Source organism: Acomys minous (assembly GCF_964271855.1).
Source record: "Acomys minous genome assembly, chromosome: 12".
In the NCBI taxonomy this organism is placed as follows: Eukaryota; Metazoa; Chordata; class Mammalia; order Rodentia; family Muridae; genus Acomys; species Acomys minous.
The window spans coordinates 56,128,376-56,144,861 of NC_140493.1; positions in this window are offsets into that span (position 1 = coordinate 56,128,376).

Here is a 16,486-nt window from a genome sequence, read left to right on the forward strand (position 1 = left end):
TGTCTTCATTCCATCCATCAGAAAAGGGGAGAAGCATTATGAGTCCTAAAATATTCATATAGCATGTCTTGTTGAATTTTATTGATCTGAGAGGCTAGCCATTTGGCCACTGTTATTTGAAGGAAGATGAGAAAATGAAGCAGTTTCTCCAGGTACACACGAACATACACTAATGTGTCTGTCCCTGGGGGAAAGAACGTACCTAGAAGAATGTCCCCACCTTGACCCTGAAGTACTTTACAAATGTTGTGCCCTTCGCAGAAAGACGAATATTTAGTAAAAGAGAGGTAGAATCAGCCTATGAATAGCTAATAATTTACATGTATAATTTATAATAATAAATATCAAATCTATCTGGCCTAGATCAATTAATGGCCAATAAAATGTATTGAGTTCAACTACTCACCAGATTAAAAATAAGTACTATGGACGGTGTGGTAGCTAACCTCGAGGGCCAGTTGACCAGATCAATAAGTACTTGCCATATCAAGAGAGCACATGTCTAGACATGCTCTGTGAGGGTCTATCTGTAGATGATTAGGTCACATGGGCACTGTCCCTACCTATTGATGGATTAAAAGTTGGAATAGGTGTTTGGAAGATGAGAGGACTGTGGGATGTGAGGACATGGCTGGAAAAAGTGGGTCATTTTTGGTTTCTTTTTAAAGGCTATACCTTGCCTTAGTTGGCTTCTGCTGTTGACTGACTCTACTTACTTCCTGTCTGCCATGAGATGAGGAGCCCCAGCCACATCCTCTAGTTACCATGGTGTCCTGCCTCACCTGGGGTCCACATTTAATGGAGCCAAGGAACATGTGCTAACATTCTGAAATGGTGGTGATCTAAAGCAAATCCTTCTACATTTCAGTTTCATTTTGTCAAAGCAATTTAAAACTAATAAAGAAAGATACAAGATTATTAAGACATGGTCCATAGAAAGAACTTACTATCACAAAAGCATCCATAAAAATAGAAAAAATTAAACATGAAGTGAAGGTCAGTGTGTTTGTACTAGTTCATATCAGCCACCATACTGTAATGAAGAAATAAACTTAATTCTAATGGATTCCAACTCTAACCAGAAACTGACTGCCAGAACAATTTTGACCCTCTCAAAAAATAAGCAGTTATGAAGGGCACCTTAAATTGTCTGAGTACATTCCAAAAGAAACTGTCATGTGTATCCTTTCTTTGGTTAACTGTTAATACATACATATGTACATGGCTAAGAATGTAGCAACTCCATATTGTGTCATCCCAACAGCTCTCAACCATTCTTAGGTACTGCTTGACACTTACCAAGAACTCAGGTACCAGGAACAATATGCATGGGGTATTTTCCAATGCAAAACATACTTCTGCATATATTTAATTCTGCCTTTAGAGAGCTGTGTGTCTGGATGTCATTATTTCGGTGCATAATCAAATGTTCTTTACTCAATTACACTTTGGATCATTACCGAGAGTTTCCGTTGAAAGACATGATTAGAGAAAATAATAAGCTAAAACCAAAACTATGAAACGAGCTATTTGGTTTATTAGAATACTCACCAACACAATAATACTGGCTATATGAGCAATCACAAGAAAAAGTTCTGTTAGATTTCATCAGGAAAAATACTATTCTCAATTTGAGTATGAATTTATAACATTCAGCCAAAATGTATCATAACTAAAAGCTACTATCTGTCCCTTCATTGTAGTGAGATATAGCTTATTTTCATGTTACATTAACCCTTTAAAAACATGAAGTGAAATGACATTCCTGCATGGCCAGGTAGATTGGAAGTTGTAAGTGTGGATACAATTGTTCCTTTTTGGTCATTTTTTAGCAAGATGTTAAGGAAAATATCCTGTGAACTCTACACAATGAAGGATTCTACAATTAATATAGTCACTAAAAACATAAGTAGCTCTTGAAAATAATAATGGATTACTGGGATAGTGTTCTAATAAAATACTTAAACATTTATTATTCTAATCCAGCTGAAAGAAACACTAGATTTTAACAAGCTCATCTAATTGAAATGACTTTGCAGTTGAGTAACACAATACTCAAAGAACTGAGCTATTCACAGGAAAGAAGATGCTACAAAACCTAGTCCCATAAACATTTTGTTTTATTTAAATCTAAAAATTCTGCAAATACTGGTTTAGCTCACTTAATGCATAATAAGTAAGCTTCATATATTGTAAAAAGAGCTTTTATTCACCTGATTTCTTTCTCTGCAACTTGTCTATTACTACCGTGGTAAAGCTGCTTCCTCTATCCTCACTCTCTGTGTTGCTCCTTTAAGTAGCTTCCTCTTCCTCTCTCTTCTTGTGAGATTTGGGCATGTCCTATCTGTCAAGTCTTCTCTGATTCATCACATTTTCTGCCACTCAGTAGACAACACTTTCAAACATGGGTGCTTCCTTGTATAAACTAACTTTACCTTCATTGGTTGGGATTGAAGGCATGTAGCACCATGCCGGGACCTAAGATTTTCTTTACCTGAAACTTGCTCTATACCAGGCTGGCCTTGAACTCAGATCTACTTGCCTCTGTCTCCTAGATTAAAACATGTTTGTATTTCAGCTAGATCACACAGAACCTAGAAGATCTTTGGATGTGATCTCTTGCCAAAACAGCCATGCTCTGAATTAAAATTCCTCTACAATATATGCCGCATTTGAGATAATACAGCTATAAAATATTACTCGAAAAAGAATCACAATGTTTAGATGTTTGGGCCATAAAAACACATATGCTAACTATATAAATAAAAATTGCATTTAAAACAAAACATGTATCAACTGTATGCCATGAATTACAGTGCTTAGCTCAAAGGAAAATGATCTTAGACCCCCAAAAGGGATACCAAATACAATATTCTGACTTCAAACCAATGATCCATTCTGCTTCAAGTAGTTGGTTGTATTGGTGAGGGGGAAGAACATTCATTCACATTCTACTCTAAATACTGCAAGAGGCAAAGGACATAAATGAATAAATACACTGGTATGAAAAGAATACATTTATATTGAAGATTCAAATCAGATGTCAAAAAAGCAAATCATCATGAGAATATTAAAGCCATATTTAAACATAATTTAGATATACTTAGTTATATGACATCAGTGGCCTCCTTCCTTCTTGGTTTGCTTCCAAACTAACTCTATGGATCCATAGTTTAAACTCTGTTCTCATGGAGCTTGCCTGCTTGCTGTGCTCATTAAAGATCTCTGCATACACCACAAGTGCTAATTAGTCCCAATCACCCAGCAGACTAGTTTCTCTCTATTCTCACTTATCCATATACAGTAGAGACTAGGTACAAGATCCACAGATCTGGTGACTCTCTGCCACAGTGCTTCTTGCCTTTCTGAGTTATGTGCTATCAAAGTCAGCAATAAAACAGTCCTTTACCAAGTAATCTGTCAGTTTTGAAAGACAGAGACTTGTGTCTTCAGAATTTACATTCTTGAGTATCCAGAGCCCTCGGGGTATTAATAAACTGAGGGACAGGCTTGAGAACGTACCATGTCAGAACACGGAAAGGCATGACCTAATCTATTGGACAACAATAAAGTCACAGGCTACATTAGATTTACCGACTAAAATTTACCAGGTAATCTTGATGTCACTTAACACTGTGGCCACTGGCACCAACTCAAAGATCACACAGTTCACTTCACAATCTATGTCAGTTATACAACAGCTACAGAAGAGATAAAAAAGGCTACAGAGTTCAAAGAAGTCTTACTGAAGGCAAGGGGCAGAGAGCTGACCCAGGCACAGAGAGTTACTATGGGTGGTTGAACGCAATTTCCACAAACAGAGTTTGGGATCTGTTGGAGTCATACAGAACTTAGTCACTTCAAGGTAGTGCTGGTTCAGGGCAGAGAATGCTCGGGGGAAAGAGAAGATAGATGTGGGCCCAAGTAGAGACTCTGAAATTCAAGTGGGTCATATCTAACAATGGGGACAAAGCTGAACTGACGTATCAGGCATAGTCAAGAGTTCATCATATGTCTAGTCCAGGATGTATACACAGCATGTTGGATGACAGGTCAGTGGTGCTTGTTTTAGCTGCCCCTCCTTTTCTATTCATGTAAGGAGGTTATAGCCTAGAATGTTCTGTTGTGTTTGATAAGTTTACAATGAATATGCCTGTTGCATCTCAATTTATCATCAGTTAATAGATTGTCCTTTCTTACCTGCAGGACAAACTTTACTTATCACCCATGTCACATTAGACAGAAGGTGGTTTCTTGTTTGCACAAGCAAGAGGAAGAGTCATTCTGCCTCACAGTTGTAATCAGAGTGGATACAACTGCTGCACTGCAAAACAGTCACTTGGAGCAAGGGATAGCCTGCAATCCATCATTTAACTAGATACGGAGTACCAGAGGAATGTAATAACCTGAGACAGGGCAAACACAGCCTGACCTCCTAGAGTCGGAAGAATTCTGCCAGCCCATTGTCTCACAGAGAACCTGCCCAGACACACAGGTGGGCCATCAAAACCAGTCTCACAGAATATCAGGAAACTGCCCTGAAAAGTACTTCAAGCTAGAATTGGTTGCAAGGTAACAAATCTTGGCCACAGAGGAGCCCAGAGGAAGAGCATACCAGCCAGTAGCCTTGCAAGCCTACCAGATAATCTCATTCCTATCATGCCTCAGGAAATTGCCCTATAGCCCAGTTTTAATTCCTCTCACTGAAGCCGAGGCTCTGAGCTGGAGACACTGAAATACTTGTCACCTGGTACCAAGATGCAGAATGGGGCAATCCAGCGTACTCAAGAACCCACATGGGGATTCAGCACCAACCCTAACAGCTAGCACCATGCCAGTAAAAGCTCAAAAATTGAGAATGAATTTCTATAGCTACAAGACTACATTTCTAGCATCATTACCATTGCAGTTATTTTGCATTACCTTCTTTAGGGAGCTCTTATTATGAGGCAGGTAATACCAAATTCGTTCATGAACAAAAAACAAAACAAAACCAAAAACCTCTTTCCATGACTTTATACGTACTAGTAATAGCAATAAAAATTCTTCAAGATAGTCACTGAAAGAATTGCCTCTTTTCAACTATAAAATGTTATTCTCTATTCTTTTATTTGGGGCCATATTTAAAGAGTTAGTACTTCTAAGATGCTACTTTTTTCTTTTTAAATATATGCATATTTATTTGTTTGTTTGCTCTTTTGAGACTGGGTCTCATGTAGATCAGATTGTCTAACACTTACTACATAGTTGAGGATGACCTTGAACTTCTGCAAAGGTGAACTTTTTGCTACCACTTTCTGAGTCTTGCATTTACAGGCAGCCAGGCACAATACCTGGTTTTATGTGGTGTTGGTGATCAAAACCAGTGTTTCACCCATGCTAGGCAAGCACTCTATAAACTCAGCTACATCTCTAGTGGAAACCATCCTTCTCAGGTATTTTATCCTTATTCAAATTTGTTGATCAACTATAAAATATGAAATATGTTAACTCCAGAACATAAGTCACTTTTTCAAAACAGTTTTGCCTCTTGATTCTATTGAGAACATAGGCTAGAAGTACTGTGGGCAAATTAGTACCTTTTTTGTTTGCAAAGTAGGGTGAAATAATCCTGACATTCTAGCACTTTCTGTCATCATAAAATTTTTAGCAGGATGCAGAGATGCCTCACTCTCTAACACCTGAGTGATTAAGGTCAGCATGGATAGAACCTCTACACATGCTCAGGAATCTTCCAAGCTGTTTTTATACCCACTGATATCTACCCTGAAAATACTATCCTGGCACAGCTTGAAAATTCCCCACATTGAAACTTCAGATCAGCACAGATGGTAACCTTGGAGACAAGCTAATGCAAGGCTTCATGTGTCTTTTCTCTGCAGTGCAGCTGTCATTTTTGTTGTATTGAAGTCATTTTATGGGCAGTATTAGCATTCGATTGGGTATGTCAGTAATTTAACTAAAGCATTTATTCCAGAGACTCGGTTGTATACACAGGAGTCTGAAGCATGCTCTTTGGAAATAGCTCTCATCTCCAAATTACAGGAAATCATTGTCATATTTAAAGAAATATTCAGTAATGTCCTTGGAGCAATTTTAAAATATGTTATGAGTGGAAAAAGAGATCACTCTGGGTTTGTTTTTCTTCATCTAGATAATTATGTAATATACTGTTAAATTTTTATGAGGCAAATTCATCTTACTTTCTAGATGCCCACTGAACACATCTGTTCTGACCATGCTTCTTCTCTACTGCCTACATCCTTCCATTCCACATCTGGCTGGTTCTTTCCCTTCTGTGACCCTGAGATGGTCCATCCTCTGCTTGCCTTAGCTGTGACTTGAAATAGAACCTTTGCTCTTATTGGCTCATACTGACTAAGTCTATAAGGCACAATTCTAGACCCACTGCTGTCCCCTTTTCGCCACCCACTGGTGTTCCTGATCTTCAACTCAATATTCCCATCACCAACCAAGGAGCCAAGATTCAATCAAGGAGCCCATTGGCCTTTGGTTAGAAGCTACTCCATCCTTGTGGACTTTCCTCCCCAGAGATGAACATTTCTAGCTTGCACTGAGCTGCAACGATGACTCACCATTTCCTACAGGCATATGCCTCCAAGTGAAGTCTACTGGGATGTGACCCACTTACTCACTGGGAGTTGCTGGACTTTGCTTTGGTTGTTTTGTTTACCCTTCCATGTGTATACCATGAAGACAATGAAGTCTTCTATCTCTGAGCAAGTTCAAGTCCACATTATTTTTAGTCCTAGCCTACTCTTTTTATGCTCATTAACCATATACAACTTTTTAAATAAGCCTATGCAATAAATGGAATGGAATTTCTTTAAACAGCTTCTTTGTGTAGATTCGAACCCTTTGCAGTTAGTGGGGATCACTGATGTCTGAAGAGGACCCGCGCACTGGTGTTTTCTGCTGTACCCTGTACATGTATCATCAGGTAGAATTCATTACATTTCCTGTGAAAAATTGCCTTCAACACTGCAAATCCTATTTTTAAACTATTTTAACATGGTGAAGATACATTAAAGTTTCCTGTTTAGAAGCCCTTCGGGACTCCCCGTCATTTAAATTTGATGCTCAGGGTCATCTTCACCTCTATGTATCCTATGGCTTCTCTGCAATCACACTAAGTACCCACTCTTCAGTGAAATGATTTGCACCTTCCACTGAAGGCTGCGTACAGCACTCTGTGCTTTGGAACAAGTTAAAAAGCAAACTAAACCCTCATGTCTTCCAGGTGCACGTTATTGTACTCAAGAGCAGCACTAAAATATCAGGCATTTGAAAGAGTACAATCTGTCTAAACTAGCCAGTGCTTTCAGATTTTACAATACGCTTTGATGAGTCACTAAAGGTTCAGTCCTGTGAGGATGAGCCAGTCAAAAAGACTGCCAAAAATCGGCTTAATTAAAACAGGAAGAAACAAAGCAGCAGATTGGATTTAAAAAAAAATATTTCAAGTATAAAAAATACTTAGGCATATTAAATGACTCTCTCTGTGCTCTCAGAACATATGCATTTCAACATTCAAAATTAACTTTGGAGGAAAGAGGGAAACTTCCAGTAAACAATGCATTTAGGAATGAAATGCAGTTTATAAACAGATGGATCTCCACCATCAGGCCCAAAGACTGCTTCAAGGTTCATCACTGCACAGACCAGGCTGGTTTGCCAACCTTCGTCTGGAAATGCCTCCACCCCTCCAGCCCTCTTCGTCCTGTCAACACAAGCCTGGCTTCTGTCTGAATAAATAATCAGCTCCATGCCCATATGTCTTAGAACAGACAGGAAGATCATTGTGCTCCTGTTTCCCGAAATCGCCCTCTCTCCTTGATTAAAACATTTATAAAGTCCACCTTATTTATCAATAATTTAGAACTCAGAAAAGTTTGTCTCATTACATATTGTACATATTTCTAGTATATTTCTCAAATTTTCTTCACATTATTTCTCTGTGAAAAAGGAGCACTGTATTAATAAATACTGTATTATTTAACCACATAAGCAATGGTTGTCTATTTCATAAACTTGCAGTCTGATATCTCTGTCTACAAGGGCAGGTAATATCCATTTCCTATAATAAAAATAAGGATAACAACAAAAGAAAATACAGTAATTGTATATAGAATATGATGACTTGTAGATCTTTTAGAAGATGTACAAAAGCAAAATATATTCAATAGTTCTTGATTCACTTATTTTATATGAGTCCAATTAATTCTACAAAATAATTGACATTTCTTTGTTTTTCAAAAAAAGGTGTCTACATAAAAGATTCAGATTTAAAAAAAAAAAAAAAAGCAAGTCAGCCAGCCAGCAAAGCAGACAGACAGACAGACAGACAGACAGACAGATAGAAACTTGCTCAGTGCCAAATGGTCAGTCCTGAAAACATACACAGAGGTAACAGTATATGAACCGAGCAGATTTTATTTAGGAATATATATGCCTGTAATATATGCATGGAATAACTAGGAAACAGAGCCCATGAACTGAAAGGAGAACGGGTGGGTGTGTATGGGACGGTTCTGAGAAAGGAAGCAGTGGGAAATGTGAGTTCATTGTAATCTAAAAGCAAAGTTGGGTTTTTAAAAAAGGAAATAAAATAAAAAAAAAGAAGGAAGAAAAGGAAGGAAGGAAGGAAGGAAGGAAGGAAGGAAGGAAGGAAGAAACCTTGCTTCCAAGAGAAGAAATGGCCATATTATCTGGGCAGCCCCACAGGAAAACATGCACGAATGCCAGTTTCTCAGGGACATGACAGTTCAACCGTGAGGCATTTTCAATAGTCACAGACTATAAGAAATACAGTGGAAATACATCTTTTGCTTCAGCAAATGTTTTTGCTTTCTTTAGGGCATTATTTTAAAATAACACAATCAAAAACAGTTTACATCTCTTTCTCTTCACTGAGTTGTTAAAGAGCTTCTGACTTACTGTTCTTCAAAGTTGGAAGCCAAAGAACTCCCTCTTAAAATTAGAGTATTTATGTGTATGCATGTTTGTGTGTGTGTATATATGAATATATGTGAATATGTTTGTATGTGTGTATTATGTATGTGTGTGTTTGTATGTGTACATATGTATCTGTGTGCATGTGTATATATATATATGTGTATATTTGTATGTGTGTGTATGTGTGGTATGTGAATGTGTGCGTATGTGTGTGTTTGCATATGTACATATGTATGTGTGAGTTTGTATGTGTTATGCATCTGTGTTCGTGTGTATGTACAACCATACATACATTTTAGAAACTAGTGTCTACCGCTATTCAGAAGTTCCTCTAGAGATATGGGAGTGTATTATGTCCTGTTCCCTCTTACACTCTAGCATATTTACTTGTATGTTAATTTTACTTGTTAAAAGGTATGAGTCTGTGCATATTGTCTAAGAAATAAGGAATGATATATATATATATATATATATATATATATATATATATATATAGAGAGAGAGAGAGAGAGAGAGAGAGAGAGAAATTGTATAAAAATGTTGAAATGGGACCCCTTTTAAATGACATATATAAAAAGAAAAGGATTTACAGAAGTCATTAAAATGTTTTCTACTTTCTTGAGTCAAAAAAGATGTCATAATTTGGGTTTACTCAATACCTTTACTGTTTCTATTTTCTGATCTGTACATGAAGAATGATGCAAGTTTGCCAAATGTGGCTTTGGGGTTTGCAAGATTTGTTGCAAAGGCTTTGCAAATATCTATAAATGTCAAACGATACAGAGAGATTAAGAGGAAAAGTTTGAGATGCTAACACTGTAGTAGGCAGCATAAAGTCAAATCATGATTTTCTTTGGGATTCTTGGTGCCTTTATATTCACTCATTTATTCAACACATGTTCAAAGGACAAGAAGAGTTATGTGTGCCAGAATTACAGTAGGAAAAAAAAAAACACAGTTGTCACTACATGATTTAGGTCCTATTAAAGAAAAGAAGATACAAAATATTAAAGGGACATATTCCATCAAGAATTCATAAATGTTGTGAATAAAAATAAATCTCTAAAGGGGCTCAAACTGTGATTTCAGCTACGAACTCAGAGGGCCTAGCTCAACAGAGATGAGGCTTGGGGACAAAGTTCAAAATGGACAACTTAAACTCTTTCTAACGTATTTATGATCTCAGAAGGGTTGAAAAATGTATGAAAATTAAGCAGAAGATGTCTGGTATCTCTCAGCTAACAGTTTTAAAGCATATGACTATGCACACCTGAGCTGTCTCAAAGAGGATGGCCAGCACAGAGGTAATTTCAGTGCTTCTCAGTGAGTCCCTTGGCAGGTGACTATTATGACCTATTTAAATCAGAACAATTCCTTTCTTGCCTGCCATTGTGCTCCAATCACAGGGTATCAGCTGACAGCTGCTCTAACCACCAGCTATCTCCTGGCTGCTCCAACCACAGGCTATCTGTTGACGGGTCCTCCAATCACATGCTATCTCCGGATGGCTCCTCCAATCACAGACTATCTGCTGACAGATGCTCCAATCAGAGGCTATATCCTGACGGCTCCTCCAATCACAGACTATCTCCTGACGGCTCCTCCAATCACAGACTATCTGCTGATGGCTACTTCAGTCACAAGCTCTCTGCTAACGGCTGCTCCAGTCACAGGCTACAGGTTGACAGCTGCTAATCATTGCACAGAAACATCAGGATCATGGAGAAAGAGTTTGAAGAAAACAGGTCCTTTGAAAAAGTTTGAATGAATGATGATTTTAAGTCTTCCCTACAGAAGAGCGTTGGACTATAAGCTTATAAAATAATTTTATCACCTTAGAAAACTGTGTTTTGTAAACTTGATCTTGAGAAAAGAAATGTCGGAATGCAAAGGACATTGTTTACATATTAGATAATAAAAACTAGTATTTATTGGACTTTGTTTATTTTGGAGTCAATTTATATTTATACATCACAATCTCTGAAGTGCTTATGGTTGTTAGCACTTTAATTTAGCTAATCCTTCAGGCTTTAAGCTCCCTCTCTCATTTTCATCACATTAGTGGTGGAGAAAAGAGTATGTCTTCCTTGGTGTTTTACTAATAAATGTATAAAACAAAATGCTGAGCTTTTTCAGATTTTAGAAGAAAGGCAAAAACACACAGAGATACATTGGTACTGTGATGCCCTCTATGCTGTGAGGGCAGGCAGAATAATGGCTGGGCAAAGTCATTATTCAGGGGGGGGTCTGTGTTTATGTGTTTCACCTGTTTTTGTTAAATGTATTAATGCTCTCAGCTGAATGCATGCAATGAGGCAACAATGCCAAACTACATACTCAAACCAGTTTTGCTCCGAGGGAAAGGAAGAATGGAAATTCATTGTGAAAAGGAAAAGTGAAATCAAACTACAGAGCTCCTCTTAAGAACCAGAGAAATAAGAGGAAATGGAAGAAAATACCAAGATGGAAATCACTTGGTTCCCTTTGTCTCACAGGCCAACACCTGAGGCAGTCCCTACCTGTACCCTACCCCCAAAACCAGCTGGCCAGACATCCATGGAATCAGGAAGGACATTTTTGACTGTCTTTCATGTTCTACAGCTCCACTCCCAGAACCTCACCCCTAGCTTGGGAACAGACCACCTATTGTGGCCACTCCTTTCTGTGTCCCCATCAAAAGGGACTAAACAAATCTCCCCCTACATTCCTCATCACACTACCCTTTTCTCTCACTCACCAATACCAGAGACGGCCTTTCCCTGGCAACCCTGAGCTCACGGCTGCCAAGGAATCACCGCATCTTGAGATCCCCATAGCAGACCCAGCTTTCCCTCCTCCTGTGGACCCCTGACCTTCTAGCTAAAGCCCCATTCCTGCCTGTCAGCTCCCGTTACCAAGACACAAGCTCTACACAGGATCCTCTATTGTCACACCTGGCAGAGCCTTGAGGAACTCCTTACCAGGCAATCCACAGACATCACATAACTCCCAGATCCAGAGAAGGCAACAGCTACCAAGGCAGAGAAAACATATCCAAAAAAGACAAGGCCAGATATCAACTCCTAGATTTGAAATCACCTGAAGCCCAGATGTCTAGTCACCTAATTAAAACCCAAGCAATAACAGCCAGGATAATATGTCTTTTCTAGAGACCAGCAACCCTACTCCAGTCAAAAAACTTTGTTACATCTAAAAAAATTCCAGGCAAAAACTTTCAGGAAATCTGAGACAGCATGAAGAGATCACAGGTAAGAATAATAGGAATAGAAGAAGGAGAAAGAAAAAGCCCCTAAGTCAAAGTGCACAGGAGATATTTTCAACAAAATCATGGAAGAAAATTTCTCCAACCTAAAGAAAGAGGTCCCTTTCAAGATACAAGGAGCATACAAAATACCAAATCTACTGGACTAGAAAATAAATTCCCCATGATACATAATAATATAAGCACTAAGTGTGAAGGACAAAGAAATAATATTAAAAGCACAGGAATATACATAATAACACCTGACTTTTCAACTCTAAAAGCGAGTAGGGCCTACATGGATATTCTACAAACTCTAAGAGTCCAAGATGCCATCACAGACAAAATTTTCAATCACAATAGATGGAGAAAAACAGACATTCCATGATAAAACCAAATTAAAGTAATATCTTTCTATAAATCCAGTTCTACAGAAAGTGCTAGAAGGAAAACTTCAACCTGTAGGGGTTAACCACACCCAAGAGAACACAAGAAATAAATAATCCCACACTGCCAAATCAAAGGAAGGAGAAAATTCTACATCACTACAAAAAAAATAACAGGAATCAACAGACAGTGCTCACTGAGAACTCTCAACATCAATAGTCTCAATTTTCTAATAAAAATACACAGTCAGACAGACTAGATACAAAGACAAGATCCATTTTTCTGCATTTAAAAAACACACCTTAACATCAAATGTAGATATCAAATCATGTTAGAAGGATGAAACAGTTTTAAACAAATAGACACAATAGGCAAGTTGGTATAGTCATTTTAAAATCTCACAAATTAGACTTAAAACTAAAACTAATATGAAGATTGAGGAAAGGACAATATATACTCCTTAGAGAAAAAATCCACCAAGAGGATGTTGTAATTTTAAACATCCAAATATCAAACATAAGGGCAACTGTTCATAAAAGAAATACTAATAGACTAGATGTAAAACCACATATTGGTCCTCACAAACTGACAGTGGGTAATTTTAGTATCCCACACTTGGCAATAGGTCATCTAGACAAATACAAAACAGAGAAAGGCTGGAGCTAACTGATGTCATAAACCAAATGGACCAACGGATATTTACATAACATTTCACCCAAACACCAAAGAATATATCACCTTATCATCAGCTCATGTAACTTTCTCAAAAATTGACCACATATTTGTGTACAAGGCAAATATCAACAGATACAAGAAAATTGAAATAACACTTTCACATCACATAGGAGGGATCCTCATTTAAGAAAATGCCTCTATAAGATCAGGCTGTAAACTGGCTTGTAGGGTACTTTATTAATTATTGATTGATGGGGAAGGGTCCAGCTCATTTTAGGTCAAACCATCCGTAGGTTAGTGGTCCTGGATTCTATAAGAAAACAAGGTGAGAAAGTCATACCCCACTCTCCACCCAACTGTAGAGAATGTCCTGTCCATTGGCTAGATCTGGGCCTCATATTTGACCATGTCCCCTGGAGGAGGAGATCTGGTGGCGCTCAGAGGAAGGATAGCAGACTACCAAGAAGAGACTTGATACCCTATAAGCATATAAAGGGGGAGGAAGTCCCCCTCAGGCACAGTCATAGGGGAGGGGAGTAAGGGGAAAATGGGAGGGAGGGAGGAATGGGAGGATACAAGGGATGGGATAACCATTGAGATGTAACAAGAATAAATAAATAAATAAATAAATAAATAAATAAAAAGAAAACAAGGTGAGCAAACCATGAGGAGCAAGCCAGTAAGCAGCACCCTCCTTGGTCTCTGCATCAGCTCCTGCCTCCAGCTCCTGCTCTATTTGAGTTCCTATCCAGACTGTCTTCCATGATGAGCATCAGTATGGACGTGTAAGCCAAATAAACCCTTCCCTGCCCAAGTTGCTTTGCTTATAGTATTTCATCATAGCTATGGTAACATTAAGACAATGCCCACCACACACTGAAGCATGGAAGAAATGAGGAAAACAACGGAAAGTCTGCAAACTCATGAAAACTCGTTGCCTAATGCAGTCATAAAGCAGGAATTTAGGAGATAATGACCATCTGAGATTTGTATGAACTAAGTAGATGGACCAGTCAGAAAAGAACTTGCTGTAGACGCATACATACCTGGGTTCTATCCCTGAAGGCAACAAAGACCCAGCTACACCATTCCTGGGCGTATACCCAAACTATGCTCTACCATACAACAAGGACATTTGCTCAACTATGTTCATACCAGCTTTATAAATAATAGCCAGACTCTGGAAACAACCCATATGTCCCTCAACCAAAGACTAGATATAGAAACTGAGACATTTACACAATGGAAACCTCAGCTGTTAAAAACAAAGAAATCATTAAATTTGTAGGCAAAGGATGGAACTAGAAAAGATCATCCTGAGTGAGGTAACCTAGACCCAGAAAGACACACGTGATGTGTACTCACTTATAAGTGGATTTTACCCATATAGTACAGGATAAACACACTAGAATTTATAGACCCAAAGAAGATAAGTAACAAGAAGGACCCAAGGGAGGATATTTAAATCTCACTCAGATGGCGAAACATAATAGACAGCAGAAACAATTAAAAAGAGGGAACAGTGTAGGAGACTGAGTGTGAATAGAAATGAGGGTGGAGATCAGACATGGAGAACATGGACAGAGAGAAGGTAAACCATTGGTGGGTGCATCTCTGAGAAACTGGAGACCTACGATGGGATAGGTTCCTGGGAGGACATGGGGATGACTTTAGCTGAGACTCCTAGTAGCAGGGGTCATGGAGACTAAAAAGGCCACCCTCTAACTATATTGGACTCCTAGCAGAGGAAGAGGAACACCAACACACTCACAAAAAAATTTCAACCCAAAATTTACCCTGCTTACAAGAAGTGCAGGGATAAAGATGGAGCAGAGATTGAGAGAATGTCCAACTAATGCCTGGCCCAACTTGAAACCTACCCCATGGGAGAGAGCCAACCTCTGATACTATTAACTATACTCTGCTGTGCTTGCAGATGGGAGCCTAGCATAGTGGTCCTCTGAGAGGCTCCACCTAATAACAGATTGAAAGAGATGCTGACATTTATAGCCATACACTGGTCAGAGCACAGGGAGTTTTGGGGAAGAATGGGGGGAAGAACAGAAGGACCCGGAGGGGACAGGCGCTCCACAAGAAGACCAACAGAGCCAACTAACCTGGGCCCAGAGAAACTGACACACCAACCGAAGGCCATGCACAGACTTAACCTAGGCCCTTTATACATATTGCTGATGGATAGCTTGGCCATCATGAGTCCTCTAGAAAGGGGACAGGAGGATGTCTCTGAGGATGACAGGAGGATGAACTCTGTTGCCTGCCTTTTGATAACTTCCTGCTGGCTGGGCTACCTCAGCAGGTCACAGGGGAAGAGGATGTGCTGAGTCCTTATAGGTCTCGGTGTGAAGGTGTTAGTTGCGAGGGGGCAGGCAGGTCCCCTTATCTTAGCAGTAGAGGAGGGGAGTGGGAGGAAGAGGGAAGGAAGGTGGGGCCAGGAGTAGAAAAGGGAGGGTCTACAACTAGGATGTAAAGTGAATAAATAAATTAATTAATAAAAAAAAAAGCTACTCTTTGTGAGAGGATTTGTAATTCTGGTGCTGAGGAGGTGCAGAGAGGAGACCTGGGACTCACTGACCAGCAGCCTATACTACTCAGTGAATTCCAGGCCTTTAGGAAGTCCTGGTTCAGGATGGAAAGCAGGGAGCTTAGTTTTTGTTAGAGAAGCTCTCACAGGTGTGTTTTGAGCGTTTTCATTTTTTCACAAAAAGGCTTATGTTCACTTCCAAGCATCTACACCAGGTACCTCCTAACAGTTTGCAACTCTAGTTCCAGGGGATAATGCTGTCTTTTGGTCTCAGAAAGTATGTTCATGCATGGGGTGCACATATAGACTGACAGCCACATCCATCCATTCATACATACATTCATACATACATACATACATACATACACACAAAGACACACATATATAACTTTTTAAAAATGAAATACTTTCTCAGAAAACAAGGTGGATGGCTCTTTGAAGAATGTCATCCAAAATTGGCCTCTGACTTCTATGCATGTTCACAGGCAGACATATATACCTGCATGCACGCGCACACACCACACACACACACACACACACACACACACACACACACACACACACTACATTTGTGCGTGACTTTAAATATAACCAAACTTATGGTAATTTGACATTTCCACCTATAATTAAGAATTTGTTTTCCTCCACCTATAAAATAGCTTGTT